We start from the raw sequence: 16,322 nt of genomic DNA on the forward strand, positions 1-16,322 counted from the left end.
CTTAATTGCCACAGTGGCTCTCACATTACACTCTGTCCTCTCATTGGCTGCAGGATCAGCTTTCTCCAGTTGTTTCCATCATCACCCCCGTCATGATGCGTGCTGCTCTGCTGTACAGTTCCTGCTTGTGTGTTACAGTTTGTTCAGAGCTTTTAAACATGCAGTAAAACACTCTAGTGTACTTTAAAGCCTTCTGTTCTCCCTTCATCCTCGTGGTGTGTGCTTTGCCAAATGGGAGGGCAAGCCCTTCACTCATGTTCAATTTGAGCTAACACATCTCAGCTTCACGTCAAAGACCGGTTCTTTTGATGCCATCTGTGCTGCGGCGTTGGATTTTTCTGTGGTTTGGGGTTATTGTTAGGTTAATGCTGGGGAAAAGGGGAAGAACCGGCTGGGTGTCTGTGTCATACATTATTGTAGGCTTGGGTTATTTCTTTGCTGAGAGCTTGTTGTGATGACGAGCCTCGTCGTGCTGCTGGTATGTGTAGTATGCATACATAAACGTTCTGATAACTAAATGCTAATTTTGTCTATAATCCTCCTTCTTCACACTGTATTGTGTTTTTTCTTGTGATTTTTGACAGGGAGTGTTTGAAGAGAAGCGACAGATGGTGATCTTTGTAGGCAAGCAGTCTGAGTTTAATTTAGTTTTTTAATTTATGCTCAACAGAAAAATCTGAAATTAGAAAAAGGAAATTGGGAATATGGGAATTTCCTATAGCTAAAAAGGTGACTTTTTTTTTCCTCCCATGAGTTTTCCTACTGAGTACGTATGCCTTACAACAAGGAAATCATAGCATTTTATGCCTACTTTCTCTTATCTTTTTCTTGTCCAGACGTTTGATACCCAGTGTGTTGTCTACACTTGTTCCAGCATATTATTTTCCACATAAAGTCTACATTATGGCCACATTACGCATAAAGACGGCCTTCCCCTCTCCGTCTACTTTCCATTTCTTGACTTCTTTCGTGACCGGCTGACTGTGTGTCCTCCGACAATGACGACTGAACAATCATTCTGCAGTCATGAAATTTCATCTATTGGAGAGCTGGCGCTGCACGAAGCTGTCAGCAGACTCTGTCGTCCCGGTAGAACCGAGTGCTGATGGAAATGAGAAAGTAAGGCCGTAATTATGATTCCGAACAGGAGGAGGAAGAGGGCATCTGAGGCTGTCGCTGCCTGCCAAATCCCATAATTTAACTTTTTTATTTTTCAACTTAAAGTAGTTAGTGCAGCTGCCTTTACTAATTCAGTTCATTTTTATTTGTGTAGTGCCAATTCCCAACAAATCTTAATCATAGAGCGCTTCACTTTGGAGCATGAAGAGCTTATGCCTTTAATATGTTGTAAAGGGAAGACCACAGACTTCCTATGAGAATGTTAACAGGAAGAAACCTTCCGCAGAACAGGCTCAGGATGGGCGGCCATCTGTTGAGCTGAAGGGAACACTTGCGCGATGCATCTTCTGTGCAGGGGCCCGTGGGTCAGAATGACCACAGAGCCGTGCTGGCGTGAGTTAATTAATAATGGAAGGACTTCCTGATATTGCGTTTTGCATGTGTTGGGAGATGGCATACTAAATAGCACGAGTATGGGTACTGGAACACTGTCTGTTAAGCTGCTAAAACTGCGAGGGAAGGAGCCTGCAGTCTTAATGGACTGTGCCATTGTGTGCTTGCAAATTAGCTTGTACTTTACGTCTTCAGAGATGGGCTCTGAGGAAAGTAATTGGAGGGCGGAAAGAATTGCAATCAAAAGTATCTGAAGGCTTCGATAGTAGCTTTCTGCCAGTTCACTGCCGTCATTGTTTGACACAATTGGTTGCGATGGAGAAATGTGCCTCCCACGGTATTTTACAATATGGAACAGAAGATCCGTTTGACAGGCTCCATTGTGGCGTTGTGCTGCAGTTTCAATCAAATTCAATTTAACAACAGGCAAAAACATTTTGACTTGCAGAAGAGTTTCAGCTGAAAAAAAAAGAAAGGGAGAAAAAGGGTTTTTACTTTTGATTCATCCGCTAGTTCACATCTTTGTTTTGACAAATTACTTTACAGGAACAGGAGCAGATGTCTCTTCTTACTAAAAACATAGAGCTTGTTTGCGCATAATTTAGCCTAAGAACAGATATAAAAAAAAATTCATTTGTTTTTGGTTGTTATTTATTGCTTTTTCTGTCTTCCATAAAATTCACATAATCAATTGACCTGTCATATTTTCAGTAATTGGTCTATAAAGTAATCGATTACTATTCTGAATTTATTCAAAAAAAAAAAATGCTATTTTTATACTAACAAGAAAGCACTCAGCGCACTTCCTGTTTTGTTGCCCTACATTAACTTTGTGCTAATGGAGCACCACACTGCTTTATTAGTAATTTAAACATCAAATATCAAAATAATTTCTCTTTTACGTTTTTTTAATGTGCTGAATTCCTGTTTTTATGTCTTGTTGTAAAATGCCATCTGCAGACATGCTTTGCATCTCTATGTTAGCTGCTCCCCTCTCCTCACTCTCTGCGTGCTTAATCTGTAAAATAATATTGATTGAAATGTGCTAAGAGACAGGAAATGGATCCAGCCAACAAAAATCAGTCTTCGTACATATTTGTCTTCCGGTTTTGCAGGAGAATGTGCGTGTGTTATTCAGGATGTGGGTTTTTCCTGGACTCCAGTGCCTGCTAGGAAGCTGTGATTGTGTCCGTGATTAACCTCCCTTTGAGAGACTTTCAGTTTAGCAAGTTTTACTTTTCTTAATTGGCCGTAGACTGTGAACAAATTAAAATTATCCTAACAGTATTATGGCCATATGGCAGCTGGAACTGTACTGCGAGGTTTCCAGTGTAATTTGTATGGCTGGTTCATGCTGCTTCTGTTATCTGATTCTGGATATACAATTATAGGTATATGTCCCTCGCTAGTCGTCTTGTATGGCTGAACTGTAACATAATAACATAATAAAGGTATCATATTATGCTGGCCGGGATTGGGTTATTGTTTCCCTGAGGTCGGACTTCGTCTGCAGGGAATAAAAGCATTGATTTAATCTAATGACTTCCTTTCTTTGGATGATGTCATGCACCTATGTGAATCAGACCACACTGGGGTAATACTTATGGCGGCATAGGTAATACAGCAACATCGGCGTTTGTTATGATATTTTGGTCAGATTTTAAGTGGCCTTCTTCACTCTGACTTTGTGTGTGTTGACCAGGCGCAATGAAGTTGTAATGCCTCTGATGAAACGGGGTAGTGTTCGACAGCTGCGATACATCAGCCGAGGAGAGGTGCTGGCTCAGCTGAACGGACTGTGGGATGGTACTGCTGCAGTTAGTGGGCTATGGTTGATGATGTCATTAGGGCTTTCACAGACTCCCAAGGTCTCTGCTGGTGGCAGCCAACCAAGAATAAGGAAAGGGGAAGGAGACTGATTGTTTTCTCCCCCCATTGTAGATTGACTGATCTGCCACAGTGTAAACATGATACCCGCTATCCTGTCAGCCTAACAGACACACATTTAACAACTTATTAATTTATGCTGAAATGATAACCGTGCTCTCAGAGATAACCAAATAATCATGAGTCCCCCTCCCCCCAAATAAAAGAGCTATATTAGCTCAATAACCTATATGTCCTGAGCTGTAATAATACAGTCACCATCACAATGTTTGTTTGATGACAGCAGACTTTTAAACACAAAAGCTTGCAGAACATGTTGCTGTAGATAAGATTGTAAGTTGTTTTTTTTATGTCTGCTATAACACAACACAGCTGTTATGATGGCTTCTTTGACGTGGTGACGGCCACTTTGGAGCCAACTTCATTTAGTGTAAACACACACACACACACACACACACACACACACACACACACACAAAAGGAAGTTAAGACCTAAGGCTGTTTTTATTTCTCTAATTTGTGCCTCTAATTTGCCCATAAACCAGAAAACAGCCTCGATAGACTATGTTAAAGAATTTTTCAATTCTTAAAGTGCTTCTGAAAGCCAGCGAGGACAGCAGGCTCCCAGACAAACGATGGTGGGAGCAGTACTCCCGCCGTTGTTTTTATCCATACATTTTAGTTATTGACAATGATAAAACTTGCCACCCTTCACGGTTTCTATGGTATAATATCTTGTCACACTGTACCATGACAGGAATTTAATTAGAAGTGTTCCTAAATTTAAAAAGAAATTACATGAACGCTGTTACACCTGAGATAATAAAATAAAGCTTTGGTTGGGCTATAACAAAATAATTTATGATGCTGTTATGTCAGCTGTCATATTTAATTGACTTTGCTTTTAAAATGACGCCGCAAAGCAAGGCTGTCTCGATTTGCTAACTGCTTGTAGCCTTGACTCATTAAATCTCTTCAACCTGCTTTGTCAGTGTTTTTTCGTTTCAGTTAAAAATTGCAAAACTGTCACATCAAACTTGTCGTTGGAGCATTTTCACATCTGGGTCACGAGCAAACCCTTTTCCCTACTCTCTGTCTACACTGTGTTCAGATTCAAAGGTTTAAAAAAAAGCAAACGCCTGTGTTTGTCCACACAAAAACCAGGAAATGATGAGATGAGCAATAAAGGGTCTGACCTATAAGTAGCTTTTATAATGACATCAGGTGATGTTAAACTCTTTTTACATCATGGGCCACATGCAGCCCAACGTTTTTACATGGTAAAATGAATTTAATGGCATAATTTAATACAGCCCACTTAGATGTGTCGCAGCTCTTTACTTTAACAGAATCATTTAAAGTAAAATAACATTCGATTTGTCAATTGGTTTGTTTACCACAGTTTCATTAGTTAGTACCAGCTGTCTTTAAGTGCTAACATTGTATTGTGAAACCCTTTTAATTTAGTGAGCAGTAAATCTTTCCTCCATATTGTATTTAATTAGATTCCTGAAAGCCACTCAGCCGTCCATTTCAATTAGTTTTGCTGTAGTAAAAAGTCCACTTGCAGAAACTTGTTTGATGGGTGATTCATCATAGCGACCGTGCTTTCCAGATTAATTTTTGCCAAAACTTCAGCTTTGGTCATGCACATGCTGATTTCAGAAGTGTTTGTCTTCTAGCGCACTCATGTGGTGATGATAGCCTGACAGATTTGATGTCCACATTAGGGGTGCAGGGGTCAAAATAAGTTTGAGTTGTTTGTCCTTGACATGAATGAGAAATAAATAAATTCAAATAAAGACTATTTTAGTAACACCAAAAGTTCTAATTGTCTCTTGGTGTCTAAATAGGCTGGATAAAGTGGGCCTGGAATTCTCTTTTCTAACGTCATAGTTTAATTCTTGGACTGTATTAGAGTAGCTTTGCATGATTTTACAGTTCAGAATAATCCACATTTATCTTATGTTGGGCTTTGGTGTAGCCCCTTAGTTTATTCACCTGTCAGAAATGAGCCCTTATAGGTCCTCTTCCTTTAGGCCAAATTCCTTTTTATTGGCTCTCCTTTGCTAACAGCAGGTACACTCGCAGTTAAAGCCGTGTGCCTGAGGTGATCATATTAAGGATGGTCACTCTCCTACAGAGCTAAGACTGGAAAAGAATTGCCTGAAACTGAGTGGTTAGAGCTTTTGGGTCACAGGGATTACTTTCACATATGCGCTAATCAAATTATTGAAAACACAAGCACCCAAAATTGCAACTCTATAAATGTGGTACAAAATAAGGTTCTCCTTTAACTTTCCGGCAGTGCATTTTAAAATCTAGCACACAACAACACGATGACACCGCTTAAGCCAAACCACAGTTTGCCCATCCACAGTGTACGATATAGTCTACCTGTGATAGGCCAACACTGGGAAATATTGCATGTGGCTGTCTGTAATTTTACATGAACTGGTTTATCCCAAATGTTCATGTTACGCAACAAAACTTTCTAGCTGGCAGTTATGTTTTCAAACCATAAAATATACAGAAAGAACTGGCATTTAAGAAAAAAAAAAAAGGAAAGGCATGATATGCTAAATTATGTGTGACCTTTTAAGAAAAATGTTGCTCTTTCTGTCAGACTTACTGGCATTATGCAGTAGCGATATGACCTGTAGGCATCTCATCAGAGTTTCTATATTTGTTTGTTTCTGGACTTACTTTGGGGGAAACAAGGTAATTGGCGCGAGCAGCAGCAGCCACTGTGGCTGGACACACAAAAGCGTTTTGATGTCACTGTATTTAAGAACTCCGACTGTGATGTAATGTCTGGGAAATGATGTGCAGAATTTTGGTTTTTCCTCTACAATTAACCTGACTGTAAACAGCACGGATATATCATCAGCTGCTTTTAATATCGAGGTGGAATGAGCCAGAGCCGTCATTTCATCATGAATATCAATGAGGTTTTCTCACTAATGACTTTTCAACTGTTTGCCGTTGCTGGTGGTGTTTGCATTGCATTTTTCATTAAGCGTATTCAGACTTAAATCTCATTACAATACATCCATGTTAGAGACGTTCTCCGGTTACAGCAGCAGAAATAATTCCAGCCCAAATCCCCTCCCTGCTTAAGAGCACCCCACATTTATTTGATCACGATAATTCAATCCTGACTGTGTTGCAGTTATTAATAATGATTTAAATAATGAATTCAGCCTGCTATAGCTTGTATAAATGAGCTTTGCTAGATATTGTGAGATGTATTATGTTCAAATTAGGTGTTCAAGCAACAGAAGAGTTTATTAGACAAATAGAATTCAGCTGAACGAATGCAGATGTTGATACGGGCACGATCTGTGACATCATTTAACAGTTTCTGGATAAGCTTCTTTTTTCTTGACAAGCATAATGTGTTCTTAAGATGTTGTTTTGTCAGAGCTCAGGTTATGGGCCTAACGTGACATTACCTGCTGATATTCCCGGGAATGTGCTTTTCGTGGCTTTGTTAACCACCCCAGAGGAGCTGTTATGGTTTTGTTGATAGTGTCACATGGGTCAAACTAAGAAGCCAAGGTTGGGTTATTTTGCAGCCCTGATTACCCCAATTACAGAAGGATGATGGGTGGATGGTGCAGGTTGTTTTGTCAAACTGCCCTGACATTTTTATTTGTTCTTTTTTTTTTACTGAAATGGAAAACTAGGAAGATGAGCTTTGACTGCATGAGGACATGTTTTAAAAGGTTTTCTGATAAATAAGCCGCCCTCCATGTGTGGACGATGTCTCACTGCCACAAAAATGCACTCCAGGGCTTTTAGGAAACAAAAATGTATGATTTTCTTTCTTTCCTTTTTTTTTTTAAAAAAGGTATCTAACCCAGCAGAAACAGTTTTTACTTTTCAATGTTTCCAGATGTTCATGTCTCCACACAAATAGTTGTGAAGTCTGTTTTGAAAAATGTGAAAATGTGTTGCCTTTTTGTTTTTATCATATAGAATGACATTGCGAATTTGAATTTGCCAAACGATGACCTTTACAGAAAAAAAGAAAAAAGGCTTCAAAGCAAAGGTTTGTTCAGTATAAAGTAACAAGTTTTTTCATTAGAAGTTTTTCTTGTTGTTGTTGTTTGAGTCTATTTTAAGGACTTTCATCCATTCTTCCTGCAAATTGCTTGTAGTTTTGTGACATTTTCGGCCTTCTTGCACAGACTGCTCTTTTGAAGTGTATTCAAAGGTTTTTCTGTGATGATGATGATTAGGTTCAGGGCTGTGAGGGCGATCGCAAACCTTCAACACGAGCCTCTTGAGTTGGCCCATTTGCTGTTATAGTGTGCAGCTTGCTTTTATTTAATTGAGTAAATCTTTCCACTCACCAATAAAATGTTTCCCCGTGCCACTTGCTACATAACAGACCCAAAACATGATTGATCCAACTAGTGCTTAACACAGGACTTTGTATTTAAAATGCTTCAGGCATCTTTTGTTGGAACATTTGAAGATGCAGATACATAACTGTCTGCTTTTGGGCAGCTACACTATATGGACAAATGTATTGGGCCATACCTCTGAATCTTTGAATTCAGCTGTTAGTGCAGGTGTATAAACTCTAGTACCTGTAGCCGTTCGGTTTGCCTGGGCCGTTCCAAAAAGCACAGAGTTCACTGTACTGTAATAGCATAATACTGCTGCAACAAATCAGCTCATTAAATTTCTTCTCTCCTAGGTAAGTTGTATTATTGCAACTTACCTAGGCATTCAGGAACCACAACAAATCATCCACATTAAGTATCAGACCACATGAAGTTAGAGAGGGAGGTTGCTGAGGGCTGTGGTGCAAAGTGTCTCAGGACTCGGCAGCACTCTGCTCATTCAACAACAGCACAGCTCCAAACCTCCTCTCACATTAACATCAGCACAAAATCTACATGCTGGGAGCTTCATGGCAGGGTTTCATGGTTTAGCAGCTCCTCTAGGTGTAATATCTAGGTGGCCCAATGATGATACAGCCTGAGGAGTCTGATTATTTATAAAGCTTTAAAATTTCTTTGTTTTTCTTGGTAAAAGTTGGTACTCAAACTCCTTGCATGTTGCTCATTTCTTCTGTAAAATCTTCTTCTAGCAGCTTCTACTATTAGCTGCTATTACTAGCTGCTACCGCTACAGGGGCTGTAACAGCATTACACTCTATCCTTAGCATCCCTCACTTTTACACTAACCCTCTGCTTGTCCTCCTTTTACCACATTTGAAACTTCTGTTGTCTTCCTCTTTTCCTCCTGCTTGGCAGCTCCATCTTCAGCATTCTTTCTCCAATAAATCCACTACTTATGTCCAAACCATCTCAGTCTGGTCTCTCTAACGGCGTCTCCAAGCATCTCAACATGAGTTGTCCCTCTGACCTTTCTGGTCCCTCCCAATGAAAATCTGAGCATGCTCAACTCTGCCGCTCCAGCTCATATTAGGTTTTTCTATTTCAGATTCAGTGCGTGCGTTATATAGCAGAGCGACTTCTTTTTTTTTTTGCTGGTATAGCTGCTGGAGGCTTGTTCTCCAACTGTCCATCATGCAGTTATGAAGTCATTTAGCTTCTTTTTGCTGCTGCCACTGAGTCGACCTGCAGCCAGACCAGCAGCCTCTAAAGCTGCCTCTCAGTGTGTGATTTCCTGTGTCCACGCACTTACTACACACAGTGGTGAACCCCACATGCACTCGCATATTACACGTCTGCTGTTTCACGGAGCGTTGTGTTGGGCTGAAACTGCCTGCTGGTCCATAACTCCTCCACACAGTCGGGTTATTCTGCGAGGCAGCAGGAGAACAAACACTAGCCCGAGGAACAGAGTTGTCTGTGTGCCGAAGCGCACGCTTACCAGTAAAAAGGCTTTGTTTACCGGTATGGCCAGAAAAGTGGTTAAAAGGAACATGCTTTCAGTTTCTACTCGGGTGGTGAGTTAGTTTTTCATTTCCTCATTCTTCACTGATGAGACCACTTTTCCCTGAATTGTGTTCTGAACATTAGTGGCTATAATACAAATAAATCTATTGCACAGGACGAGTCCAGGTCAGTGTGTTTCATATTGTGTGCACAATGTCAGTAGTGGACTTGCATAACCTTGAATGCACACAAACAGCTACAGTTTCCTAGCGAAATGCAGACTGCATCCTGTTTGGCTGTCACAGCTGAGTATCCAGTGTTGTGTAATTTTTTTTTTTTGTGAAATTCACCTTAGTGATATTGATTACTGTAAAACAGGGAGTAAAATCATCAACTGTTCAGCTAAGTAAGAACAAGTGTCAGCTTCCCTCGAGTTATAGACAGGCTTGAAAACATCATGTACGAGGATTTTGGAGCTTAATACGCTTAATATGAATGATATTCTAAAATTTCCACCTATGTTAGTAATTTTCCACTCTTAATTAAAAAAAAAAAACAATATGGAATACTGTTATTATTTTTGAGGAATTGCACTAGATGTTTATCCTGTAGTAAGGCCGGTGACAATAAAATGAAATTATATTTTAGTATTTTAAACCATGTTGCAGTACTTGTTTGCACAGCATGGATAAAATCTGGCATGATATTGCATTTTTGGGGGGAATTATCTTAGTTTGTATTCATACCCATTGTGGATGTCATGGTATTCCTTACTGATAAATGAAATGTACTGAAGAATAATCAGTGTTTTCTCCTGTTGCACATGAGCTAACTACTCCTTTTCAACTGACAAGTGATTAAGGTGCCTGAATGAGAAATGAAATGGAGGAAAAACATTGAAAATAAGTGAGAAGGTCTCTAAGTTGTTGCAAAGCAATCAAAAAGTTTTTGTCAGTTTTTTGTGAAAGTGGCCTCGTGGTGGCTGCAGTGCACTTCACATGTGTCTGTTTCAGTGTTCAAACAGACCATGTGGTCTTTGACATGCAAACACGCAAGTAAAACCTTGTTAGCATGAATAAAAGCAACAAGTCACAATTTTTCTTTTCCGGTTTGGCCCATCGCAGGGAACATAAAGCCTTCAGATTGCTGTTTTAAATAGACTTTCAGGAACTGGTTGGTTTAGATGTTTCTGACGGTCAAAAAGTTGAGTTTGGAAAGTACACTTCTCACCCTTAGCGGAGCAGTTTCGAAACACGTGTTACTGATCATTTTGGCTCTGTCTCTAAATAGAACAGAAGCTGCGTTAACATGATTAACAGCAACTGTGTTTGGCTACTATTTCCTGTCAAAATGGCTGCTTCAGAATAAGTCTAGTCATGTCTTGGCCACATGACCAATTATCCAATAGGAGTAGGGTTAGGGTGAGGGCTGGGGTTGTGTTGTGGGTGTGAAACTTTCAGAAGTTAGATTTGAGGTCAGATGAAAAGTTGTAAATAGCCACAAAATACAACAGCTAGCACAGCTGTCAGGGACCAAGCAGTAAAGCATAAAGGACACAGGTGTTTAATTCAAAAAAGGGGTTTTATTGACCCAAACATATGAAAATAGATTTAACAAAGCCAAAACTTAAACAGGCAGGCCAATAAAAGAGGTCAACTCAATAGACTAAACTCAAGATAACAATTAACAAAATCTCAAACAAACATAAGATAAACTGACCTGCTGAAACCAAATGACACACAAGGGGAAAAACTAAATGGCTGTCATATAACCAACTAATACAAAACAATTAAACAAACATGAAACACCCCCCTGGCAATGAAGCGCGTGGTTCTATCCAATTAGGCTGTCAGTGGTACTTCAGCTCTCCCAGCCCTTTTGCCAGACAGGAGGAGAAGCCAAACCCCAGGTAACTCAAACAAAGAAAGATGTATTAATATAACAAAACAGAACTTTGACCTTGCAGTGTTAATATGTGTGCACACCATATAAACATTGGAAGTTGTATGGAAAAATAAATACATTTAATAAAGAAACAATATTGAACAATAAGTAGAATATATTGAAGTAGTGACTGTAAATTAAACTACAGTGAATCAACTGGTGGTGAGGTGTGGAGCTTGCCATGTGTGGCATGTCATCACAACAGCAATAATGGTTAAATGCTCCAGTTATACTAACCGAAGTATTCAAACTGAGGCTCAGTAACACTATATATTTGTACTCCATTTGACAGCTTATGATTAAATGTCCTGTGGACTGTTTTTTTTTAGTACTGTTATAGAAGATCCGAGTTCTGGTGTAAGGAACCAGATTTGAGTATTTTATATACTCACATCTGTATATATTTTTTTACATAGTGGCTGCTGGCTTTTATCTATAATAGACAACACTGCAGACAACTCAGCCATTTAAAATGTAGTGGTGAGTGCAGTTGAGGAAGCGGATACTAATTCAGATACACAAGCATCATTTTTAATCAAATCTTTTTGCTTAAAAATAAAACAATAACATTATGTGTGTTTATAGTTAGCTCTTCTCACTTCCTATTAATGCTCTAAGCTGTTGCATATTCAAGTTTTATTTTGAAGCCTGCGACATGAACATTTTCTGCTTACAATGACAGCATATTCAACATGTTTGGGTATGCTTTTACAAAATAGGACATCTGATTACATGTGATTGTTTTGTTTACCCTTTTTTTTTTGGTTCTACAGGCTATTTGATTGATCTAATAAGCTCTTGATTTGCTTGTGCCTGCTCTGTTTGAAATGCATATTTCCCTAACACAGTGGAGGGATTTATGTAACCCACAATGGCACTTCAGCACACAGAAATCCACAACATCAGCTGAAGAGCGTGATGCTTTACACACTGCAGTGTCTCCACATTTTTTTTGTCCGCATCTCATTAAAATGAACAGGCTTTCACTAAACTTTATTGAACAGCCTCATCACTAGTGCCCCCAAAGAGCACATCCAAATGAGGAAAGAAGGGACTCTGCAGTGAATAGATCAGTAATTAACAACACATACTTGTTTAAAAAAAAATCTATTTTAGATAAACGTTTATTTATCGTTACCAAGATAGAAGGCTTTATAAAAATATCTGATTTTCCATCTGTTCATTGACACCTAGAAGTTGCACCTGCCTGCTAACTATAACTCAATATCTGGGTATCGCCTTTGGCTATGTTCCCAAAATGCAAATGGGAATCTGTACTTGTGGTTTTGAGTTTGCATCTGTAGCTGTACCTGCAGTTGTGCTAATAAGTCACTGAACTTGATCGCGGCGCTCTGACTGCACCTGCAGACGGGGTTCGATACGACAGTAAATTGGGCATGCGCTGACAAGAAACTGTTAAATCTATTAAAATCTATCCTGTGTGAGGGTAATATTCAAATCTGCCTGCACACAGCAGAGATGGCTCTTGCTTCCTGTATTCTATGTTCTCCTTTCCCTTCATAGTATTTACTGTTGCAGAGAGATTACAGAAGCTGCATACTTGAGTCTGGTGTTTTGTGGAGTGTGGCTGTTTGCCTATCTTGGCAATTTCAGTTCCCATCTCCATACAGTAGATTTTTGATGATTGTGCTTTTCTCCCTGCGTTTACCCCACAGATATTTAAGTCTGCTTTTCCAGCTAAATCCTTATTCATTCCAATTGTACGATAAACAGGCTGGTAACTTTTCTTCCCCCTTATCACATCACACACCCACCAAAAAATTGAACAGCTTCTTGTCAAAACTCTTATCAAGTTCCCTTTGAGTCAGCCGTGTTTCCTCTTTACTTACTGGCATTTCATTTTTTTGGTGCCTCGTCACAGCAGTTTATGAAGTCTCCATACAGAAGAAAATTGCTGCATTTAAAAACAGCGATACTGCTGCATAGCCCTCTGTCAGTGTCCCTGTTATTTATCTGAAAACTGAAACTGAACCCTTTCAGATCACTTCCAAGCAAAACCTTTTACAAAACATAAATCACCTCTTGTTGGATGAAAAGGCATAAACACTTCAGCTTTGAGGGTTAGCCTGAGGTTTTAGAACAATAGACGATCACCGAAATTTCAATTTGGCCTCTGGTCAAGGTAGTTGTGGGAGTAAACATTTATTAACTGCAGGCTGAAACTGATAATCTGCTCCTGGCAATGTCAGAGCTGCATAAAAATGTACGCCCTTCTATCTGAATATTGTGGTCGTTGCACAATGTTTATATAAAGATGGGACGAGAGATTTCTTCATATTTTCGTTCTGAATTTAGTTGCTTTTTTTGTTGTGCTACTTACAGACAGAGAAGTATAGTATATTTTTAAACACAACAGAATAAAGATGCTGCTTTCCAGTAAATGACTTGTTCAGTTGGGGTCCAAATGCCACAGTGACAGAGGCCTGCTTGCTTTCATGTCAAGACTTGGGTAAAGAGATTGAAACAGCTCTCAGTGGTTAGTGCTAGAAATAGCTAGCCTGTCTGTCTGTGTAAATAATAAAACAAACAAACCAAAAAAAAAAAGAAGAAATCCTGTCACCTGTCAGCCCGTCACACTAATTATTATGGTATGCAGTGGCTTCTCTTTTTTATACTTGTTCCTTATGCTTTGATCCTTGTACAACTATTAGCGTGACATAAAAAAAAAAATTCCCAGAAATTTCTGCTGGTTGCCCGGCAGACTCATTGTGATACCAACACTTCAGGAAGTTGCTGTGAACAATTGCTCTGAGGGAGTGGGAGGAACCATCCTCCAAGTCCTCAAAATGCCTGATGTCTAACGAGCTGCCGCAGCTCATTAAACTTTAGTCTGAGTCTTTGAAAGCAATGCTAGATCCCAAGAGGTTCTCTGTGTAGTCCTGGGGAAAAACAAATGTGCTTTTCAGAAGTTAAGACACGAAGAAGTGTCACCTAATTCCGGATTTTTCATATTGGGATAAGTGTAAACCATGAGGAAATAGCCTTAGCTAAGGTGCCGTGCTCCGCCCTGAATGGGCTTTTCAATGACATAAAAGTTAATAACACAACAGGTGGCGCAAGTAGCTATACAAGAAATGCGCAACAGAAAAAAAGACGGGGTTCTGTGGAAATTATAGCGCTAAGTATTGAGTAACTACTTTCTTCATATTTTGCTTCCGAGGAGCCACACTTGCTTGTAATTGTGTAAAGTGGTCTTGAGCAATAGCTTTCCCGGCTTTCAAAGGTTTTCTTTGGACATCGGCTGCTTTTTCATTCATTTTTAGCCCATTTGCAGAGAAAACATTTTCAGGGAAAAGTTGTGTTTTTTTTTTTTTTGTTTTTTTTTAAATAAATCATTCAGGCATGAAAAGAGCACCCAACCCAAGGGACGAGTCAGTGTTGTATCTACACATAATTGGAAAGAACCAACTTCTCCACCTCTCTGGGAACTCCCAGGCCCTCCAAAGTGTGGAGGCCTATCTCCCCTCACCACACTCCCTGCCGGTGACTGATGCCCTCAGGGGTCGGTGCATTGTTGGTTCTTGGTGTCCGGGGCTGGGCGCTCAGGTCATGTGCCAGCTCACTCCCGGTGGCTACTTGGCGGGGCCTGGCGCCTGCTGCTCGGTCAGGCCTCTTCCGGGGCGCGGGGGGCCCTCGGGCCTCCGGCCTCTGTGCCTGCGGCTCGGTTCACTCGGGCACAGCTGGCTGCCGGCGGAGCCGGCGGGCACGCCGGTGCAGCCCCCTCTAGCTTCTGCCCGGTGGCTACTGGGTGACCCCTCGTCTGGGGATCCTCAGCCCTTCCCATGAAGGTGGCATGGATGCCCCTCCGGTGGTCCTCCTTGGGCTCTTGCACTCTGGGGCCTCTGGATGTCTGGGGCCTGGATCTCCTCCATGCCTGCTTCATGCCCTGGGGGACAGGGCTATGGCTCTCTACATCCTCTAGCAGACCATTACATGGGGAAACCATTTGAATGCAAGCGCGCCGATCCACACAGGTGTGCACACGGGTGTTCACTGTTCGTAGACTTAAATCACACCTTTCTTGGCTGCTACTTCAAAGCACATTGTGCGCTGTCTGTCCTGCGTGCTGCACAACAACATTCAATATTTAGTATTTACTGCTGTTTACACTTAGCTAGATTAATGCGATGGTGTTGTGTATAGTATATTGCTTTGTTTTGTTTTTTTTTGCTTGTTTTCTATTCTTTTTCTCTCAACAGGTGATCCCGGAGATATTTTTTCTTCCCCCCTTTCTCACTGTCCCTCTCCCCTTCTGTTTTTCTTTTCCTTCCTCTTTCTTTCTCCCTTTCCTATCCCTCACTCATGTCTGTCCCGTCTGTAACAACTGAAAATAAAATAAATAATAAAAACAAAGGTCGATCAAATGGGCCAATACGGCAATGCCATGATGATCCATTTGGCAAAATAAATCCATTGGGTATCCTTGTTGGTCTTCAGACAACAATTCTGACGGCTAAAGAACCAAATGGGACAGGCGAAAAAGAAAAAAAAAAAAGAAAAAAAAAAAAGGAAAGAACCAACTTTAAATAGTGTTGTTTCTAGCAGTCTGTCACAAAAACACATTTACACTGAAAGTCATGTCCTTAAGAAACAGGAACAAAACAAACAAACACAGGAAACTGGGAGAAATAAGCTGAGGTATGTGGAATTACACAAGAGCTTGGCTAAAAATGGCTCTTGTGGAGTGGTGAATCCAAATTTGAGACTTGGGTTGAAATCATCATCAATATGTACAGAGGAGTTCAGGAAAAGGGGCACAACAGGGATCTGTGGTTTGGTGGAATTCTAAAACCTTTTTGATCCACCATGAAATATAATCTGGGAATCATCTGATTGCCAATGGTTTCATTTTTCAGCATGACAATGATCCCAAATGCACTGCTAATGCAATAAAAGCATACCTGGATGGAAAAAAAAACACAAAATGGGACACTGTCAGTCTTGGATCGGCCTCCCCAGAGCTAGAATCTCAGCATCAATTTAGCAGAAAATATACAAAAAGCAGCAAACTTCCAAAAAAGAGATTTGAATGTTCTTTAAGAAGCCCGAAGAAATAATTCAGAAGACTACTTGAAGAAATTACAAGGCAGTTCAGGCTAT

The 16,322-nt window shown here is 40.3% G+C and overlaps 1 protein-coding gene across 4 annotated transcripts in view; it reads left to right on the plus strand.

Annotated features, from left to right (window-relative positions):
- Positions 1–16,322, plus strand: part of marchf8 (membrane-associated ring finger (C3HC4) 8) — a 95,611-nt gene that overhangs the window by 1,405 nt on the left and 77,884 nt on the right. The gene's annotated exons all lie outside the window — the stretch shown is intronic.

This window comes from Neolamprologus multifasciatus, chromosome 13 (assembly GCF_963576455.1).
Source record: "Neolamprologus multifasciatus chromosome 13, fNeoMul1.2, whole genome shotgun sequence".
Lineage (NCBI taxonomy): Eukaryota > Metazoa > Chordata > Actinopteri > Cichliformes > Cichlidae > Neolamprologus > Neolamprologus multifasciatus.